This window comes from Urocitellus parryii, chromosome 6 (assembly GCF_045843805.1).
Source record: "Urocitellus parryii isolate mUroPar1 chromosome 6, mUroPar1.hap1, whole genome shotgun sequence".
NCBI lineage: Eukaryota > Metazoa > Chordata > Mammalia > Rodentia > Sciuridae > Urocitellus > Urocitellus parryii.
Window position 1 is genome coordinate 44,113,152 of NC_135536.1, and position 18,787 is coordinate 44,131,938.

The following is an 18,787-nucleotide window of genomic DNA, read 5'->3' on the forward strand; positions in this document are numbered from 1 at the left end:
GCCAATGAAAACATTCAAAAGGTAAGATTCATTTCAGAAAACAAAAGCTGAGACAGTTCATTTATAGTGCACTACACTGCCATAAATGTAATAGGAAGTTCTTTGGGTAGAACACCAGATACACACTCTGATCTATATGAGGAAATAAGAATCTCTGAAAATGGTTCAAATGAAGGTAAATACAAGAAATACTTATTTCTTATTTGTAAATGTTCTAAAAGACAATTGACTAAATATAAATAGTAACAATGTATTATAAGTTTATAGCAAGTGGCAACAATAACACAGGAGATGAGGAGCATATACTAAGAGTATACCGTTATAAAATTCTGACACTATACAAGAAATGGTATGTTATTTGAAGGTAGATTGTGAGTAATGAAAGCTAAACATTGTAAATTTTAAAACAGCTACTAACAGTTTTAAAATAAAGTTAAGTAACTGACCAGCAGTAGAGAGAAAACAGAGTAATAAAAATACCTAGTCCAAAAGCAAGCAGAATTAGAGGTACAAAAGAAATACTAGAACAAATAAAAAATAGCAAGATGGCAGATTTTAATCCAAATATATTCATGATTTCAATAAATAAAAATGTCCCAAACATATTAATTAAAAGACAAGAGACTGTCAGTTTGGATAAAAAAAAAGAAAGACCCAATTATATACTGTCTAAAAGAAAGCAATTTTTTTTTCCTTTCCTTCTTTTGAGACTCATGTTTTTCGTTGCCTTAGGCTGGTCTCCAACTCCTGGGCTCAAGTGGTCCTCCTGCCTCAGACTCTGGAGGGGCTGGGATTAAGTCATGAGCCACCACACTTGGATAAGAAAAACATCTTAAATACCAAGATAAAAAAAGATGAAAAACAAAAGATGGAAACAAATGCACTATAATTAGTGAAAGGTAGAGGGCTGGGGCTGTAGCTCAGTGGCAGAGCACTTGCCTAGCATGTGTGAGGCACTGGGTTTAATCCCCAACACCACATAAAAATAAACAAAAGTGTTGTGTCTATCTACAACTACAAAAAACAAAGGTGGAGTGACTATAACATCAGATACTAAAGAGCAAAAAGTATTACCAGGGACGTAGAAAAACATTACATAATGATTGATAAAGAAGATAAGCAAGAAGATGTAGCAATACTAAATATCCACCTAACAAAACAGGCTTGAAATATAAGGAACAAAAATAGAACTAAAAGTAAATAAATTTTCAATTATAGTTGGAGACTTCCATATGAATCTCTCAGTATTCAATGGGACCAGAACAGACAATTAGTAAGGATTATAAGACCTAAACAAAACCAAACACTTACAGGCTACTCCACCCCAAAACAAGCAGAATACATATTATTTTCCCATGTATGTGGGATATTTAACAAGTTAGATCATATTCCAGGCCATAAACATACTTAATCACATTTAACATAACAAATCATGTAAAATATTCATAAAAGAATTATAGAATATAGTAACAAAAGGATATCCAAAAATTCCCAAATATGTGAAAATAAAACAAAGATGGCCGGCCAGAGAGAGGCAGCATTCTGTGTCTCACCATGACCTGAGTGAGAATACTGCTTCTCTGTGAGCCATATTCCTGCTTCCATGCAAGAATCATGGCCAATGTGCCTGTCCAGGGCTCCAGGTCTCCCAACTGCTCGCCCACACAGGACTTCCTGGTACCCAAGAGGGACCATCATCAGTGGCGCAGAACTTTTGGCCACCCACCCAAGCAGAAATCACCAACCCCGCTCCCACACAAGACACCCAGCAGCTTCCCACACACAGGAATTCCTGCCGCCACTCCTGTATGAACCCCCATCTATCAGCATAGGGCTCAGCCATTTGCCGCCATCTTGGGGCTCTACAGCAGCAGACATAGGCCCCGATGCGCGGTAGCCTGCCTGCACGCGAGAACTTCACACAGGCTCTGAAGTCAGCCCACAGCCTGACACAGAGCTGGCTCTGAACTCATCATCCAATGCTATCACTCAGCTCCCTGCACCTGACCTGACAGCTCACTGCTGAAAGTAGGCACCTCCATCTTGGGTCACCTTCATCACCCTCAGTGGGGGACAACTCCCAGTTTGGAACTCCGGCTGGCCAGGTACCCAGTTTCTAACTCCCCCCTCTCCCTAGAAGCCACTACCCTGGCACAGTGACATCCTGGTTACCTTCACCATCCTGAGGGTGGAGATAAAAGCTAACAACAGACAACCCCACCTATTGGATAAGAAGGGAAGCAGGAAAGACACTGATTTCCAACCAAAACAATCCCTGTGTCTTCCCTCTCTCCATTCTTTTTTCCCTCTCTCCATTCTCCCACCCTCACATCCCCAACATATGTGATGTGAAACCAAGTACCTTTCATGAATTAGGATTTTGAGGACTGGGGCATCTGAATAGTATATTCTAGTTGTGTTGTATATTCTTTTTTTTTCCTTTTTTTCCCCACCAATTTTTACTATTTTAACATTTTTTATTTTTCTTTATATATGTGTGTGTGTTTTATGTATTCTGTCTTCCCACTTGTCTACCCAAAATTACTTCCTCTCTCTTCTTTTGCTATTAATCATCTTCTTTAGATTTCTCTTTCACACTTCCTAAGATATAACAACTCTATATCCTCACCTCCTACCTCCTCAGCACATCATCCTACTCCTCTCCCCTGGTTCTTGTCCACCGTCAGAAACTGTAACCCCTTTTACAAACCTACTGAGCATATTGTAGATAATAATTGAATTCACCATTTCTTACATTGTGACGAAACTGTAAACATCTTATTAGCAAACATTTGTTTTTAGGGTGTATGTTATTTATATTGGTATCTGATAACATTGTTCTTCACCTCAAAGGAGAGGTATTGGGCTGGGGATGTGGCTCAAGCGGTAGCGTGCTCGCCTGGCATGCGTGCGGCCCGGGTTCGATCCTCAGCACCACATACAAAGAAAGATGCTGTGTCCGCCGAAAACTAAAAAATAAATATTAAAATTCTCTCTCTCACTCACTCATAAAAAAAAAGGAGAGGTATTGGATCCTTACAGGGGCATTATAAGCCTATAGGGTAAAAATGGTTACACCTTGGATTCACAGTGCTGAAACGGAAGACACACAAGCAATTTGAAAAGGCAAGAGAAGAAAGTGCCCCAAACAAATCAAGATACCACATTATCAAAATCCATGGCCAGCACACCAGAAGAAATGACATAGAAGGATATCAGGATGTACATAATTAAAGTGTTCTGCGAATTAAAGGATGATATAGGAGAGCAAATACAGGCAGCAAAAGATCATTTTGACAAAGAGCCACATGAGCAAATACAGGAAGCAAAAGATGACTTCAATAGGGAGATAGAGGTTCTTAAAAAAAAACAAACAGAAATCCTTGAAATGAAAGAAACAATAAACCAAATTTAAAGTTCAATTGAAAGCATCACCAACAGATTAGACCACTTGGAAGACTGGACCTCAGAAAATGAAGACAAAATATATAATCTTGAAAAGAATGTAGAACACACATTGAAAATGGTAATAAACAATGAGCAGAACATTAAAGAAATATGGGATAGCATAAAAAGACCAAATTTAAGATTGGAATAAAATTAGAAATCAATGATTGGGATAGAGGAAGGTGTAGAGTTCCAAACCAAAGGAATGAGCAACCTATTCAACAAAATAATATTCAAAAATTTTCAAAACATGAAGAATGAACTGGAAAACCAAATTCAGGAGGCTTACAGGATGCCAAATATACAAAATCACAACAGCCACATCAAGGAACATTATTTTTTTTTTTAATATTTATTCTTTAGTTATCGGCGGACACAACATCTTTGTTTGTATGTGGTACTGAGGATCGAACCCGGGCCGCACGCATGCCAGGCGAGCACGCTACCGCTGAGCCACATCCCCAGCCCAAGGAACATTATAATGAAAATGCCTAACATACAGAATAAGGAGAGAATATTAAAAGCCAAGGTAAAAAGGAGTCAGATTACATATAGGGGAGACCAATTAGATTATGTGCAGATTTTTCAACCAGATCCTGAAACCTAGATGATCCTGGAACATATATCAAGCTCTGAAAGAAAATAGATGACAACCAAGAATCTTATATCCAGCAAAATTAAGCTTTAGATTTGATGATGAAATAAAACCTTCCATGATGAACAAAAGTTAAAAGAATTTACAACTAGAAAACCTGCACTACAGAACATTGTCAGCAAAATATTCCATGAAGAGAATTTGAAAAGGAACAATAAAAATTAGCAAAGGGAGGTATTACACTAAAGGAAAAACTAATCAAAGGAGAAACAAAATCAAGTTAAATACCAAAAATAAACAAAAATGGCTGAAAATAAAAATCATGTCTCAATAATAACCCTGAATGTTAATGGCCTAAACTCACCAATCAAAAGACATAGACTGGCTGATTGGATTTTAAAAAAGACCCAATAATATTCTGCCTCCAAGAGACTCATAGGAAAAGACATCCACAGACTGAAGGTGACAGTTTGGGACAAATCATACTACTCACATGGACTGCAGAAGCAAGCAGGGGTTTCCATCCTCATATCAAATAAAGTAGACTTCAAGCCAAAGTTAATCAAAAGGGATAAAGAAGGATATTTCATACTGCTTAAGAGAGCCAGTCATCAACTAGACATAACAATGATAAATTTATAAGTCCTAAACAATGGAGTATCTATGTTCATCAAACAAACTCTTCTCAGGTTCAAGAGCCAAATCGACCACAACAAAATAATTCTGGGTGACTATAACCCACTCTTTCACCACTGGATAGATCATCCAAACAAAAGCTGAACAAAAACTATAAAACTCAATAGTATAATCGGTAACTTAGACTTAACTGACATATATAGAATGTTTCATCCTTCAATGAACAAATACACTTTCTTCTCAGCAACATGGATCCTTCTTTAAAATAGACCATATACTATGCCACAAAGCAACTCTTAGCAAATATAAAAAAGTAGAGATACTACCCTGCATTCTATCAGATCATAATGGAATAAAATTAGAAATCAATGATTAAAAAAAAATAAAAGGTACTCCAACACCTGGAGCCTAAATAATATGCTATTGAATGACCAGTGTGTTGCAAAAGATAACAAGGAGGAAAAAATTCTTAGAAGTAAATGAGAACACAGATACAACGTATCAAAATCTCTGGGACACTATGAAGGCAGTAATAAGAGGAAAGTTCATTGTATGGAGTTCATTCCTTAAAAGTAGAAAAAAGTCAACAGTAAATGACTTAACATTTCAACTCAAAGCTCTAGAAAAAGAAGAACAAATCAACACCAAAAGCAGTAGAAGACAGGAAATAATTAAAATCAGAGCTGAAATCAATGAAATCCAAACAATTGACAAAACAAAAAGTTGGTTCTTTGAATAAATAAATAAAATTGACAAGCAGCCATGCAAATGAAAAGAAGGAGGGAAAAAATTCAAATTACTAACATACGTGATGAAAAAGGAAATATTACAACAGACACTACAGAAATACAGAGGATAATTAGAAATTATTTTGAAAAAACTTGTACTCCAATAAAATAGAAAATATCAAAGGCTTTTGCAAATTTCTAGAGTCATATAATTTACCCAAATTGAATCAGGATGATATACACAATTTAAACAGATCAATTTCAAGCAATGAAATAGAAGAGTCCGTCAGAAGCCTACCAACCAAGTAAAGCTCAGGACCAGATGGATACAATTGAGTTCTACAAGACCTTTAAAGAAGAACTAACACCAATACTCTCCAATTTATTTCAGGAAGTTAGAAAAAGAGGGATCACTTCCAAACTCATTCTATGAGGCCAATATCACCCTGATTCCAAAACCACGAAAAGACATCAAAGAAAAACTTCAGACCAATATCTCTAATGAACATAGATGCAAAAATTCTCAATAAAATTCTGACAAATCGAATACAAAAACATCAAAAAGATAGTATACCATGATCAAGTGGGGTTCATCCCAGGGATGCAAGATTGGCTCAACATATAGAAACCAATAAATGTAATTCATCACACCAATAGACTTAAAGATAAGAACCATATGATCATCCCAATAGATGCAGAAAAAGCATTTGACAAAACACAGCACCCCTTCATGTTCAAAACACTGCAAAAACTAGGGATAACAGGAACATATCTCCACAATGTAAAACTAACTATGCTAAATCCCAGGCCAACATCATTCTAAAGAGAGAAAATTGAAAGCATTCCCTCTAAAACTGGAACAAGACAGGGATGCCCACCTTTACTACATCTATTTAACATAGTTTTTGAAACACTGGCTAGAGCAATTAGATAAAAGAAGTTAAAGGGACAGAGATAGGAAAATAAGAATTCAAAGTAGCACTATTTGCCAATGATATGGTCCTATACCTAGAAAACCCAAAAAATTCCACCAGAAAACTTCAAGAATTAGTAAATGAATTCAGCAAAGTAGCAGGATACAAAATCAACACCCATAAATCAAAGGCATTTCTATATATCAATGACAAATCTTCTGAAGGGGAAATGAGGAAAACTATCCCATTTACAATAGCCTCAAAAAAAAAAAAAACTTGGGAATCAAACTAATGAAAGAGGTGAAAGAACTCTACAATGAAAACTGCAAAATACTAAAGAAATAAATTAAAGAAGACCTTAGAGGATGGAAAGATTTCCCTTGTTCTTGGTTAGGCAGAATTAATATTGTCAAAATGACTATACCACCAAAAGCACTATACAGATTTAATGCAATTCGGATCACAATCCCAATGACATTCCTCATAGAAATAGAAAAAGCAGTCATGAAATTCATCTGGAAAAATAAGAGACCCAGAACAACTAAAGCAATTCTTAGCAAGAAGAGTGAAGCAAGTGGTATCACTATACCAGAGCTTAAACTCTACTACAGAGCAATAGTAACAAAACAGCATGGTATTGGCACCAAAATAGACCTGTAGACCAATGGTACAGAATAGAGGACACAGAGACAACTCACATAATTACAGTTATCTTATAATAGACAAATGCGCCAAAAACATACATTGGAGAAAGATAGCCTCTTCAACAAATGGTACCGGGAAAACTGGAAATCCGTATGCAACAAAATGAAATCAAACCCCTATCTTTCACCATGCACAAAACTCAAGGACCTAGGAATCAAGATCAAGGACCTAGGAATTAAATCAGAGACCTTGTGTCTAATAGAAGAAAAAGTAGGCCCTAATCTCCATCATGTGGGATTAGGCCCCAACTTCCTTAATAAGACTCTTATAGAGCAAGAATTAAAATCAAGAATTAATAAACTAAAAATCTTCTTCTCAGTAAAAGAAACAGTCAGTGAGGTGAGCAATCAGTGCAGGCTCTCTAAGCCTACAGCTTGGGAGCAAATTTTTACCACTTGCACATCAGATAGAGCACTAATCTCTAGGGTATATAAATAACTCAAAAAGCTAAACACCAAAAGAAACAAATAACCCAATCAATAAGTGGGCCAAGGACCTGAACAGATACTTCTCAGAAGGTGATATACAATCAATCAACAAATATATGAAAAAATGTTCAACATCTCTAGCAATTAGAGAAATGCAAATCAAAACTACTCTAAGATTTCATCTCACTCCAGTCAGAATGGCAGCTATTATGAAGACAAACAACAATAAGTATTGCCGAGGATGTGGGAAAAAAGGCACACTCATACATTGCAGTATGGAGATTCCTTGGAAAACTTGGAATGGAACCCCCATTTGACCCAGCTATTCATCTCCTTGGTCTCTACCCAAAAGGCTTAAAAACGGCATACTATGGAGACACAAACCACATCAACGTTTATTGCAGCACAATTCACCATAGCTAAACTATGGAACCAACCTAGATGCCCTTCAGTTGATGAATGGATAAAGAAAATGTGGTATATATACAGAATGAAATATTATTCAGCAATAAAAGATAATAAAATTATGCATTCGTAGGTAAATGGATGGAGTTGGAGACCATAATGCTAAGTGAAGTTAACCAAAAAACCAAAAGTCAAATGTGTTCTCTGATATAAGGAGGATGATTCATAGTGAGGTTGGGAGAGGGAGCATGGGAAGAATAGACGAACTCTAGATATGGCAGAGGGGAGGAGGAGCAAGGGAGGGGGCAAGGGGTATAAAAAAGATGGTGGAATGGGATGGACATCATTACCCTAAGACATGAATGGTGTGAATATACTTTGTATACAAGAGATATGAAAAATTGTGCTCTATATGTGTAATATGAATTGTAATACATTCTGCTGTCGTATATAACAAATTACAATTTAAAAAAATTGAAAAAAAGGAAACAATTCTATATTATCCATGGTTCAAGAATGAAGAGAGGAAAATCATAAAATATTTGGAATTATATAGAAATGAAAACAAACCATATCAAAATTTATGGGATGCAGCTAAAGCAATGCATCTTAAAGGGAAATTTATAGCATTAAATACATACCTTAGAAAGAAACAAAGATCACGTATCAGTGATGTTCCACATTAGAACCTAGAGAGAGAAGAGAAAATTAAACCCAAAGCAAGAAAAGGAAAGAAAAAAAAAATCAATGAAGTTGAGAAGAAATCAATGGAGGAAATAGTGAAATCAAAAGTTGGCATTTTGTAAAGGTGAACAAAACTGACAAACTCTAGCTAGTCTCATTAAGAAAAGAGAAAAAGAAGGAAGACATAAATCACCACATGAAAGAGGAAATATCACTACAATTTAATTGTACAATTAAAAGGACAATAGGAACCATTACCAACAACTTTATGCGCATAAAACTGACAACTTAGATGAAATAAATGCCTTGAAGGAAACTATCAAACCTCACTCAAGAAATAGATCACCTGAACAGTCATGAATCACATAAAGAAATGTAATTTGTTATTAAGAACTAACAAAGAAATCTCCAGCCTCGGATGCATTCTGTGGCAACATCTATCCAACACTAAAGGGAGAAATAATGCCCGTTATATGCAAACTTTCCCAGAAAGCAGAAGAGGAAGAAGCATTTCCCAATTCATTGGATAAAGCTGGAATTGACCTGGTACTCAAAACATGACCCAGGTAGGGAAGGAAAAGAAGACTACAAATATTTCTCATTAACAGGGACAAAAATTCTCAGCAACATCTTAATTAAATCCAGCATTACGTTTAAAATACAAAAATGTTAGGATCATACTTTTTTTTTTCAAATTCAAGATTGATGTAATATTTGAAAAGCAATCCAAGTCAACAGCAGATTAGCTGGGTGTGGTGACACATTCCTCTAATCCCAGCAGCTCTGGAGGCTGAATCTGAGGATCACCTTAGAGCCACCCTCAACAAAAGCAAGGCTCTGAAGCAACTCAGTGAGACCTTGTCTCTAAATAAAATACAAAAAAGGGCTGGGGATGTGGCTCAGTGCCCCTGAGTTCAATTCCTGATACCCTCCCCCTCCCCCCCCCCAAAAAAAAGCAGATTAAAGAAGGAACTGACTAAGCAGAAAAGACTAAAGAAGGAAAACCATGTCTCTCTCATTAGATATACACAAAGCATATACAAAATTTGTTGTTATTTTTCAATCTAATAAATGGTACCTACCCACCCCACCCCCACCCCCCAAAAAAAGAAAGAAAGAAACTACATTTCACATCATAGCTAATGGTGAAGACTCATTGCACAGCTCTCCAAATTCACCACTTTTATTCAATATCAGACTGAAGCTCTTACACAGTGTAATAGAGAATGAAACACATGCAAACAGATTAGAATGGAAGAAATAAAACTGTTCACCGATGATTCCATTATCTATGGAAAAAATTGCAAAGAATATGCAAAAAGACAACTAGAACTAAGAAGTGAATTTATTGGGATTGAAGTACTCAAGGTCAACGTACAAAAATCAATTTTATTTCTACATACTGATGAACAATTAGAAATTGAATTTTAAAAAGTATAATTTACAATAGTACCCCCCTAAAAACCCATGAGATATTGACATATAAATGTAATAAGATATAAAAAATCTGATATGCAAACAACTAGAAAACAATAATGAGAGAAAACATGTAAGTGGTGAGAGGTACCGTGCTCATGATCTGAAAGACTCAGTATTGTTAAGATAACTGTTCTGCCTAAATTGAACTATATCCAATGCAGGCCCACCAAAATCCTAGGAGACATTTTTATTAAAATGGATGACTCTAAAAATTATATGTAAATAAAAAGGACCCTGAATAGCCAGAACAGTTTTTGAAGAAAAAAATTTAAAGTTGGGGACTTATATCACCTGATTTCAAGACTTATTATAAAGCTTGAGTAGAGCAATTAATACAATGTGGTCTTGGTGCAAATATAGAAATATAGAATGGTGAGATAGATTAGAGAATGAAGACATAAACTACATAGTTTGATGACATTATTTAGAGCAATGGTGTCAAGGCAACTCAGTGGAGAATGGAATCTTTTCACAATTGTGCTTGAACACTTAGACATATTTTTGCAAAGAAGTGAACCTCTCCCTACACCTTGGTACTTGCACTTGTATGAGTCAAAGGAGGAGATGTAGGCTGGGGACGGTGGCCCACTCTTGTAATCCCAGTGGCTACAGAGGCTGAGGCAGGAGTATTTCGAGTTCAAAGCTAGCCTCAGCAATGGCAAGGCACTAAGCAACTCAGTGAGACCCTGTCTCTAAATAAAATACAAAATAGGGCTGGGTATGTGGCTCATTGGTTGAGTGCCACTGAGTTCAATCCTGGGTACCCCTCCCCCAAAAGGCGGGGGTGAGGGATGTAGCTCAGTGGTGGAATGCCTGCTTAGCATATAAGAGGCCCTGGTTCAATCCCCAGCAACACTTTACACACACACACACACACACACACACACACACACACACACACACTAAATCCTATGTACCTAAAATGTAAAAATGAAAACTGTAAATATCCTAGAAGGAAAAATATAGGGGAATATCTTAATGATCTTGAGTTATGCAAAAATTCCTAAATAAGACACAAAAATCACTCTAAAACTAGAACACTAATAGCTGATAAATTAACAGTTTGAAAGGCACAGTTCAGAAAAAATTAAAAGGCAATTTATAGACAGAAAACATTTGTAAGACATATGTCTAGCAAAGAATTTATATCTAAAATGTAGAAGGAGATCTTAATACCCATTAATAAGATAACACAATTTTAAAATGAGCAAAAGATTTGGACATTTCAGCAAAAGAAATTATATCATTAAAAAATAACATAAAAATGCTCAACATTTTTAATTAGTAGAGAAATGCAAATTTAAATCACTAAAATGGCTACAGTAAAAGATTGACCAGGCCAGGAGCAGTAGTGCATGTGACTATAATCCCAGGTACTTGGGAGGCTAAGGTAGGAGGACTGCAAATTTGAGGCCAACCTAGGCAACTTTGCAAGACCCATTTCAAAAGAAAAAAAAGATCGACCACACCAAGTGTTTATGGCCATGTGGATCTACTGGAACTCTTAACACAGTGATGGTGAGAGTCCCACTTTGGATTGCTATCTGGCACATTCTTAAAAGTTAAAGGTTCACTCTCCAAAAATCTATTCTCCTTCTCAATATTTACCCAAGAGAAACAAGACATACATCTCCATGAAGACTTACATGTACATGTTCCTAGCAGCTTTGTTTATAATATACAAAAACAGGAAATAACTCAGATACGCAACAAAAGGTGAATGGCTAAAGTTTGTTATATCTAAACAATAGAATACTCCTTGGTGATAAAATGGAAAGCATTATTGATGTAACAACTGAATATTAAAATAATAATGCTAAGTGAAAAAGATACACAAAAAATAACACAACCAGCATAATTGCAGTTACATACAGTTCTCCAGAATGTGAATTCAATTATGTGACAAAGTGATCAGTACCACTGGGAGATGAGTACTGGGAGAGAAGGGTTGTGGAGAGAGGGATGGATTAAGAAGGAAACGAAGAAACTTTTGGAAGTTACAGAAATGTTTGTTAACTTGATCCTAGCAATGGTTCCACAGGTATATACATTGGTCAGTGTACATTTTAAATATGTGCAGTTTATTATGCATCAGTTATACTTCAACAAATCTGTAAAAAAATGACACATTAATGATTTACTTTCTGATAGTGGATTATGCTTTTCAGGACAATATTTTGTCTATTCTTTTTTTGGGGGGTGGGGGGGAGAGTAGGTACCAGGGATTGAACTCAGGGGCATTTAACCACTAAGCCACATCCCCAGCTCTATTTTGTATTTTATTTAGAGACAGCATCTCACTGAGTTGCTTAGCGCCTCACCTTTGCTGAGGCTGGCTTTGAATTTGCTATCCTCTTGCCTCAGCCTCCAGAGCCACTGGGATTATAGGCATGTGCCACTGCGCCCGTCTTAGAATAGTATTTCTATAAGACACTAACCTTTTTTAAATGCCTAAAATGTCACAATTGCCATATAAGATTGTTTTAAAATTGCTTTTTCAAAGTCTCTCTCTCTACTAAAGACACCATATTGAAAAACTAGATGAGCTTTCTCTTCCTTTCGCTTGTAAGTTTGTATAACTACTGACATTTGGAGTTCAGGTTGAAAATTGAATAATAATCAGTTCGATTGTTCTCTTTTCTTTCTTTGCCACATCCTATTGTGTGATCTGGAGCAGCAAATTGTTAATCACATTTTAAACTATTTTGAAACCATTTGGCTTGAAGTTTCCAAAGAGCATAATAACACTAGAACTTAGTTGTTGACCACTTTCCTAATCAGAAACTCTTACTTAACGTACATTTAAATCCAATCTTCAGTTTTAAGTTCCTAAAAGAACTCTGAAAATGTGAAACTCTGAAATTGGATGGCCTATATAAAACAGAGATGTGCCACACTTCCAACTTATTAATTGCCAAGTATTAACTGCCAACATTCCCCTTGAATGTTAGGTTATTAGCAACAGAGTTGGTTAATAGAAGAAGGATTTTAATACCAAAAAAAAAGTTCTTTAATTAAAAGAAGACAAAAGTGTCTGTATATTTCAGTGTTTACTTTACTGCTGTTTATCCCTTTTAATCTTTTAGGTATTTAAAGTTCCATAGCTGGGAGTTTTTGTTTCATCTCACACTTTGTGCCTTTGGTAATTTTATACTGCAGGTTAGTTTGGACCTTTAGTGTAACACCAGCTTTCTTTTAGAAAAACATGTCAAGCAATAAAGGTTTTCATTTTTGAAAAATTGAGAAATAAGGAATAATAAATCCTTTTCAACTACATATGTTTCAAGCCATGAAAATCCACTGAAGAGTATGGGTGTCGCAGCTGCTAAACTGTTGTTTAAACATTATCTTTCACACTGTGCCTAATAGATTTAATTATGGTTCACACAGTTGTTTCTTTATCATCTCTTCAAATGGAGAACTATACAGATACATTGTAAACCACCATAAGATCATGTTATTAAGCTGTCTGTGCTGATGAAGGTATTTTCAAATTATGTTGTAAAAGCCACTTGCAAATAAATTCCATTAGACGTTGGCTTTCCCTCGTAACTCACGAAGCATAGTTGCTCACCCAGATCAAGTACGACAAAAAACCAGCATAGGAAAACTAAAAGGCCTTATTGTGACTGGATCCAAAGGTTGGCAATCATGGTTAGTCTAAAATACATTGAACACCAGTCAAGAATATTCCTTCAACTCTTTTTCAGCCTGCACTTGCTGTTGGGCAGTCATGCTTTATCTGAGGATACTAAGCTACCACAAATTAAGTGGATTTTAAAATAAAAGAGTCTATACCTGTCTAATTGTACATTTGCTCTTTTAAGGAGTGGATTAGGGAAAGAAGGTCTGGAATCAGGCTTGAAGAATAAGTGTTTGAGGGCTGGGATCGTAGCTCAGTGGTAGAGTACTTGCCTAGCATGTGTGAAGCACAGGGTTTGATTCTCAGCACCACATATAAATAAATAAAAAGATCCATTGACAACTAAAAATAAATAAATAAGTGGTTGAATATGAGGAAACAATTTGTTCAAGAAATGATGAGGGTGAGAAAATTATACATGCAGAAAGCCAGGAAGAAACCAGCCTACTGGAGATGTAAAACAGGTAACAGGGTGGGAGATGGATCAGAATACAGAGAGCCTTGAGTGACATAAAATATTGTTTGACCTTGATACAATAAGCAGTTCTGAAAAAAATATTTTTCATAGGGCTGGAGATTTAACTCAGTGATAGTAGAGTTGCCTAGCATGTGTGAGGCCCTGGGTTCAACCCCAGAACAGCCCCCAAAATTATACATATATATATAATTTACATATATATATAATAGATACATACACACACATATATGATGCATGTCTTCCAGACAAAAACTTAAAAGTACAAAAAGGCATCCCATGAAACATAATTCTACCTTTTTAAAGAGCCCCACGAACTGATTTTTAAATTTACATGAAGAACAAAGGTCTAGGAATAGCTGAGGAGCTCCAAGATAGGGCAACTCACTCTATCAAGACTTATATAAATCTATAGTAATTAATACAGTTTAGTTTGATACAAGAATAGAAAATTGGAAAAATAGACTTGAGATAGTCTATTAAACATTTGAGCACTGATGTATGATTTTTTAAAAATAGAGCATTCCAGGGCTGGGGATGTGGCTCAAGCAGTAGCGTGCTCACCTGGTGTGCGTGCAGCCCGGGTTCGATCCTCAGCACCACTTACAGAGATATTGTGTCCGCTGAAAAACTAAAAAAAAAAAAAAATTAAAAAATTCCCCCCCCCTCTCTCTCTTTGAAAAAAAAAAATAGGGCATTCCAAATCACTGGAAAAATTGGGATGGGACAATTTATTACCCAGGTAAGAAAAAATAGATTCCTACCTTGTGCAATGTAAAAAATCAACTTTTAAGGATAACTTTTAAAAGTTAGAGGAAATTTTTGGATTTTTATGACCATGGGAAGAAGCTCTTAAACAAGATACACAAGGCACTAATCATAAAAAAATAAATTTCTCTATATTACAATTTAAAGTATCTGTTTAGTAAATGACATCATGTAGAAAGTGAGATAAGCCACCAACAGGGAAGATGCTTGAAGCACATAAAACCAGCAGAGAACTAGTTGTTGGGAATGATTCAAGAACTCTTACAAGTCAATAAGGGTATGTTATTGGAAACTGAGCAGTGGAGACAAACAGGCATTTCACAGAAGAGAGAACATGAGTCACCAATAAACAGAACAAGCTCAATCCCAGTACTGATCAGGAAAAGGCAAATTAAAACCAATGAGATGCTGTTTGACACCTACTAGATTGTAAAAGTTGAGAGGCCTGATAAAGTGTTAGAAGAGATGGGTCTTGGACAATGCTGGCAGGGGTAGTAAAGTGGCACAACCATTTTTAGGAACATTGTTGTAATATTGTAGTCATACAGCTTACTACTCTGCTTCTTGGTATTTCCAGAGAATTTCTTGTACATGTCACCAGGAGACATGTATAAGAATGTTCAGAGCAGCACTGCTCAAAGTAGCAAAAATCTGCAAATAATCCAGTTGTCTGCTACCAGTTTGAATGTGCTCTCCTGCTATCTTTGGGTGTGGATTGAATGTTCCCCAAGAGTCCATTGTGATTGAAGTTTTGGTCACAGGGGAGCCCTACTGGGAGGTGGTGGGTCCTGATAGGAGGTCATTGGAGATGTGCCTTCCAAATGTGGTTCTCCAGAGATCCTTGTCTGTCTCAAAAGAGGGCTGTTATAAAAGCCACCCCCCACACCACCTGTGTCCTGTTTCAAGATGTAATCCTTTGCACACTCCTGCCATTGTTGTCTGCTAAGACGTCATGCTGCTGAGAACTGAGCCAATGGAGGTGCCATGCCCTTGAACTTCTCAAACTGAGTTACGTGAACTTTTTGTTCTTTATATGTATGGCATTAGATATTTCATGATACTGGCAAAATTATAATACAGGTCCCCAAATTTCTAAGTTGAAATCTTAACCCCCAACGTGATAGTGCCAGGAGGGTGGGGCTTTGAGGAGGTGACTCAGTCATGAGTATTTCTTGGCTTTTAATACCTTTATAAAAGAGACCCCAGAGAGCTACCTCGTCTCTCCCTCCCACCATGTGAGGTTATAGTGAAAAGACAGCCATCTCTGAACCAGAAGTAAACCTGTATGAGACACCTTTTCCTTGGACTCTCATCCTCCAGAACTGTGAGAAATTAATTTCTGTTGTTTATAAGTTACCCAGTCCATATGACAGCTTCACCAGACCAAGACATCTGGTTATAGAAGAATAAATAAATTCCCCATTGTTGCAGCCACACAATAGAATATCATGCATCAGTTCTACTTTATAAAATGGATGAATCTTCGAAACACAATGTGAGAAAAGTGCACATTACAGAAGATAATTTACAGCGTATCATTAAAATATCTGTTTAGTAAATGACAACACATGTCTGGCTTTTCTATATATACATGGGATAAAATTTTCTTAAAAACCTAAGGGATTGGGGCTGGGCTTGGGGCTCAGTGGTAGAGCACTTGCCTAGTACTTGTGAGGCACTTGGTTCCATCCTCAGCACCACATAAAAAAATAAACAAATAAAATAAAGGTATTGTGTCCATCCACAACTAAAAATATTAAAAAGAGAACATAAAGGGTGATAAACATTAAAATCAGGTTTAGGGTTCCTTCTAGGGTATAAGACGGAAACATGAGGCAGGAAAGGAGCACAATGAGCAGGTATGATATTGGTGAATGTTAAGGTTGTTTTTTTTTTTTTTTTAAGTTAGGAGGTTGAGTGGGAATCATGGGTATTGTTCTATTTGACTTATTTTTACATTTGTGTGTTTGTACAGAATAAAACCTTGTAATATGATGTGGAGAAATACATACATCCTCCTTCTCACTCAAGCCCATTCCCTTCAACAGAGGCTTGTTAGAGAAATTATAGAACATGCATACAGACCATGGAGTATAATGCAGCTACTAAAAAAGCATGAAACAGCACGAGTGTTCTGAAATGGAATGATCACTGGATTATATTGTTATAAGGCAATGTGTGAGGAATGCTACAATTTACGTTGCATGCATCATTATCTTTACAAGTTAAGATAGGTAGAAAAAACAGTTGATAGCATTCTCCTGTCTGACTGCATCCCTCAAAATTCTTATGGTGAAGTTCTTGACTCTGGACATAACTTAGAGAAGCTATATTTTTAGAAAGATTGGTTCAGCCCTATGCAGGAAGTTAGGTGGTGTTGTTGTTGTTGGTGGTGGTGGTGGTGACAGGGCAAGGGAAGGTCATTCAGTAACAAAAGCAGTGAAAACGGTTGGATGCCATCACAGGAATATAGCCAGGAGGGAGCAGGACCTGGATAAGGATGATGGCAGTGGCTCTAGACAGTAGAACATAGGGAAATATATATTTTGATGATGTAAATGATTAAGTGGTCCAGTCTGCTTAATTACTGTTGCCAAAATCCAAGAGTCTAAAAAGTCATATAAAACTACATTTCCAATCTATTAAATGCAACTTAGCTTATTATTAATGGCCTATTAAATTCAAAGTGTCGTCGAATACTGTCGCTGAATAGATGGTCTCCAGAAGGTCTTGTGGAATCTCCTTTTGCACTAATACCACAAGGGAGAAATCTCTACAAAAACTGAAATTCTTCCTGATTCGCTCTACATAAACTGCTGGTAAGTCTTTGGGGGATTATAAAAATGTTTGCCTCCTACTATGCCCTACAAAGCAATGCCAGAGCTGTGGGTATCTTAGATTTTAAAGGATTTATTCTCTTGACATCTATAATTAAATTTGATAAAACTGCTATGTCAGTCCTTTGCGATTACTGTAAAAAAATAGAGAGGAAGGAAGGAAGGAAGGAAGGAAGGAAGGAAGGAAGGAAGGAAGGAAGGAATGAATTAAGGGAAAGAAAGATAGATTGGGTTATTTGTTTATGTTGTAAACATGTTGTTTAGGTTTCTATGCTGCTATGTTGCCCAGGCTGGACTTTAAACACCTGGGCTCAAGTGATCCACTCACTTCAGCCTCTCCAGTAGCTGGGCTACAGGTGCACACCACTGTGCCCGGTTTACATTTAAAAATAATAGAAATTAATTTCTTAAAGTTCTGGAGTTAGGATATCCCAGATCAAGACACTAGCAGATGTGTCCTTGGTAAGGACTTACTTTTTGCTTTTAAGATGGTGTCTTCTGTCTCCATCTCCATGTGGCAAAAGAGGAAGATGAGACCAAACTCCTTGAAGCCTCTTCTGATGGCGCTAATCCCACTCTTGAATGTAGAGCTGTGGAGATCTTAAGGCCCCAACTCTCACATTTGGGGTTAGGTTTCACCATAAGAATTTGAGGGTTGCAGTCAGACAGTGGCATGCTATAAACTGCTTTTTCTACCTAATTACTGTATTTTGTAGAATGAATTTTTGCATATTTATAGAATTGGGTTGTTGGTTTTTCTTAAGTTGTCCCATCAATATGGACATGCCCATATTTCCACTAATTTCTGTGTGCACTGCCTGTATTCCAATATCAGAGTCCTGTCCAGTTTTTCTCCCTTCCCACCTGTCATTCCCCTTTCTTCAGCTTTTCTTGCCATCATTACTCTTATTGCTCTTTTTGCCAATAAGAAGCCAGGAGCTAGCTGTGTGCAGACATATTGATGTACTGCTGTATGAGTGACTCTGTGCTCTATTTTCATGCACCTTAGTTGGAGTTGTCACTCTCACCACTACAAATCAATT